General features: G+C 54.0%; 1 pseudogene; it reads right to left on the bottom strand.

Annotated features, from left to right (window-relative positions):
- Positions 1 to 1597: 1597 nt before the first annotated feature.
- Positions 1598 to 2944, bottom strand: LOC116835854 (uncharacterized; annotated as a pseudogene).
- Between the last annotated feature and the right edge of the window lie 1376 nt (positions 2945 to 4320).

Below are 4320 nucleotides of genomic sequence, written 5' to 3'. Positions count from 1 at the left end.
CAGCTGCCGAACCCGCTCAGCCCGGTGCCCGTCTGGGGTCCCAGCTCTGCCCACATACAGTGGGTACCTCCCTTCTCCCTGATTCTGGCCCATTCTCTTCCTCTCTCTGCACTGAGCTGAGGGTGGGAGTGGACCGAGCACAGGGCTAGAAGTGAAGGGTCTGGCTAGGAGCTAGAATGAAGGACAGGGGCTCAGGGTTGGGGCAGGAGGTTTGGGTGTGGGGGACTCACCTGGGCAGTTCCCATGTGGTGTGAGGGATGCAGGTGGGAATGTGAGTGGTGGTGCAGGGGCTCCCATTTGGTGCTCAGGGTGGGGGTGGGGATGTGCGGGGTGCAAGAGTCAGGGCAGAGGACTGGGGGCATAAGGGGGTGCTGGTTTCAGGGTAGGGGAGCTGGGTATGTGTGGGGGTGCTAGTCAGGGCTGGGGCCATGGGGGGGGTCAAGGAGTCAACAGAGGGCTGGGTGGTACAGGGCTCAGGACAGGGGCCTGTGGGTGTGTGGAGATGCAGGGCTCAGGGCAGAGGGCTGAGTGTGTGGGGTGGGGGTCAGGGCTCAGGGCAGAGGGCTGAGTAACTGCCCCCCAAAACCCTCAACTTCCCCACTCCTTGTCCTGACTACCCCATCCTGGGACCCTTGCCCCTTAACCCCTGACTGCTCCCCTAGGACCCTACCCCCTACCTGTCCCCTGACTGCCCCAACCCTTATCCACACCCAGACAGACCCCCCTGGACTCCCACGCCTATCTAACTGCTCCCCACCCACTGACAGGACCCTCAGAACTCTGGACCCATACAACGCCCCCCCGCTCCCTACCTGCCCCAACCCCTTTCCACACCCCTGCCTCCTGACAGGACCCCCAGAACTCCCGACTCATCCAACCCCCCACAGCTCCTTGTCTCCTGACCACCCCCTCCAGAGAACCCGCTCACACCCTAACTGCTCCCCCAGGACCCACCCTTCTCCCTGTCCCTTGACTGCCCCCACCCCTTACTCAAGCCCCCCCTACTGGCCCCAGACCTCACTCCCCTCCCATGAGGCTGCCCGCTCATCCGGAGCCCTGCCACCGCCCCCCTGTGCGCGTAGACCAGCCCTGCCCTGACCCTTAGAGCGCTGCACGCACGGCAGCAGGGCTCTGGATGAGCTGGGAGTGTCTTTCCCTCCCCACGGAGCCAAACGCTGCCCCGCGGGAGCGCCTAGCCCTGGCCCCCAGAGCGCTGCACGCGCAGTGACAAGACTCTAGGGGAAGGCGGGGGAGGTGGCAGCGGCTTGCTGCACTCGGGCCAGGCACTCCGCCTGGGACTGCAGACCCCGCAGCTTGCCGCGTCGGTAGGATTTTTAATGGCACGAGGACCAGTCCCAGCAGGCAGCCGCCGTGCCATTTAAACATTCGCTCGCGTCCCATAGGTTGCCAACCCCTAAATACAGTATCACCTCCCCACCCCCACCCTTCCTTTTCGGCCCACCGCGTTTTGGTGGGGCGGCGCTGGAAAGGAGCTTTGTTTCTGCAGGGCTGGGTGGCCCTGGGGCGGGGTGTTTCTACAGGATGGGAGGTTCGGCCCTCAGCTGTTTTCTTTTGGAGTAATGTGGCCCTCGCTGCTTTACGAGCTGTGCAGGCCGACATAAGGTTTCTCACCTATTGTCAATTCTCTGGATGTTGATAAGGTTGTGAGAGCTAGATTGAAGCTTTTCCCGCACTCAGTGCAGTGTACGGCCTTTCTCCTGTGTGGATTTCTTGATGTCGATAAGCTATTTAGCTCCGATAGAAGCTTTTCCCACATTCAGAGCATGTGTAGGGCGTCTCCCCTGTGTGGATTCTCTGATGTGTGATAAGGTGTGAGCGCTGATTGAAGCCTTTCCCGCACTCAGAGCATGTGTAGGGCATCTCTCCTGTGTGGATTCTCTGATGTGTGATCAGCTTTGAGTACTCACTAAAGCCTTTCCCGCACTCAGAGCATGTGTAGGGCCTCTCTCCAGTGTGGATTCTCTGATGTGTGATAAGGGTTGAGCGCCGATTGAAGCTTTTCCCACACTCAGAGCATGTGTAGGGCTTCTTCCTTGTGTGGATTCTCCAATGTGTGATAAGGTGTGAACACCAATTGAAGCATTTCCCGCACTCATGGCATGTGTAACTTGTGTCTTCCGAGTTGATTCTCTCACTTGAAATAAGGTCTGAGAAGCTACTGAAGTCTTTCTCTGGCCTCTGCTCAGTCTCACAGGCTTTTGCTTTTTCTGGGCATGCACAAATCCCAGAAACATTCCCTTTGGATCTTCCTGATAATGTCCTATATGCTTCTACTTGCTCAGCATCTTCCTGCTGGGCTTTCTCCTCCTCGTTATCACTCACCATCCCATCCCCTGATGGGAGACAGAGAGAATCCAGACATAGATCACTCCCTGCGCCTGAGAGAAAGGAAATCTCAGAGAGAGGAATGGAAAAAGGGATGAACAATCCAAAATGGGTGGGAGAGATCAGACCTATCTGGAGCTGATTTTCCCCAAGCCGCTCCCCAGAGGGGAGAGAAAGGGATCAGTTTTGGTCTGCATCTCACCAGAACTCTAAGGGGAAAGCGAGACTGGGGAGGGACCTGCTGCCAGTTGTTAGTCAGGATATGTGGGAAGCCATGAGTGACATCTACCTAATGATTCCACATCTGCAGGGAACAATCCTGAACTTGGGAGAGCTCACACGGTCTTTGTAGGGTATCCCAACTATTTCCTGTATTCACAGACAGTTCTTGAGTTGGTTTAACCACTTCCTCACCTGTGTATGCAGCTCTCGGGAGCACTTCTTTCTCAGAGACTTGGAGATCTGGGACCCACGGCTCTTCCCCTTGTTCCAGCTGCAAAATGACATTAAGTTTGGAAACTGGAAACTCTATTCAGGGCAAAGAAAAGAAGGGAGGTCAGTGGAATTGGTGGGATACTTGTTACAAAAAATATTCCATCGTTTTAAGCCTAGCTCATTTTTAAGCAGTAACTTCCCAAGGCAGCTTCCTTGGCTCAAAGTGCCAGCATAGTTATTATTATTCTAAAATCATCTTCATTATCTTAGTGCCTAGGGACCAACTAACAGTGGGTCCCCACTGTGCTAGGCAAAATACAAACAGAGAATAGTAGATCGCCCACGCCCTGAAGAATTTACAATCTAAAGAGACAAGACAGACACAGAATGGAGGAAGGGGTAGAACCCACTGTTAGAATGGAGATATTCAGGCCTGCCTGGAAAGCCTAGATTTTAAGAACTTACAAGTATTTTTATCACTTAGCTAGTTACAGGAGTATGAAAAGAAAGAATCAAAATCTCAGTCCGCCTGTGTGGGCCTTCTCTCACTAGACTAGTCTAAGGACTTGATCTTAGGCTAAGGCAGTGGTGTCCAAGCTTTTTCATCTGGCGGGCACCGGACGATGAACCACCAAGGATCGTGGCCGGCAGACAAGCATCCGCCGAAATGCCACCGAGAAGCAGCAACATCAAGAGGCCTCGCCGCCGAAATGCTACTGATTTTCGGCTTCATTTCGGCAGCAACGCGTCTTGATGACGCTGCTTCTCAGTGGCATTTCGGCGGATGCTTGTCCGCCGGCCACTACGTGGGTGCACATAGATGCCCTGGCAGGCGCCATGGCACCCACAGACACCATGTTAGAGACCCGTGGGCTAAGGCCTTTGGCTTAGCAGCAGGGGAGCCATAAGCTGGGAAGCAAAGGGTCACATCCTCACATCCCAAACCAGTCACACTGGAATAAGGTGCTATTGGGCTCTTAGGAATATGATCCTGTCCAGATAGTGCCCATCACCAACAGATAAAGAAACAGACCTTAAGATGGATAAAGGAAACTTAGTTTGACAGCATCCAGTCTGGCAAGAAATCACTTATCAATGGCTCCGGCTGTGAAACCCTCATTTTTGTATTGTTCCATCTTTATGGCCCCCACTTTTCTGTTGTTTGTGTGTCTGGTTCTCTAATTGTTTCTCTCTTCTGTACAATTAATTGTGCTCGGTGTAGCTGAGAATATTACTACATATCACTGGGGTCAAACAGAGGGGGAAAGGGAAATTGGAATCATGTTTGTTAAGTGGGGGAACGGAACGGGAACAGGAAACAGCAAGGTCTGCGGTGTCAGAGCTGGAACGGGCCACACGGGTAAATCTTTGGCGTCACAGATGGGCAGGGAGACACGCGGTAAATGGTCTGTTGCGTCAGAGCTGGGAAGGGGAATGTGATGACTGGGTCACAGAAACCCTTGGGACTGCCACTGATTGCTGAGACTAAACCTCTGAACCATTTTCGCCCTGCCAGCTTGGGGACTTCAGTACTGCCTT

Source organism: Chelonoidis abingdonii, unplaced genomic scaffold (assembly GCF_003597395.2).
Source record: "Chelonoidis abingdonii isolate Lonesome George unplaced genomic scaffold, CheloAbing_2.0 scaffold1045, whole genome shotgun sequence".
NCBI classification, from domain to species: Eukaryota; Metazoa; Chordata; order Testudines; family Testudinidae; genus Chelonoidis; species Chelonoidis abingdonii.
Note: the sequence above shows the minus strand (reverse complement) of the source record. Positions and strands in the feature narration are given on the sequence as shown.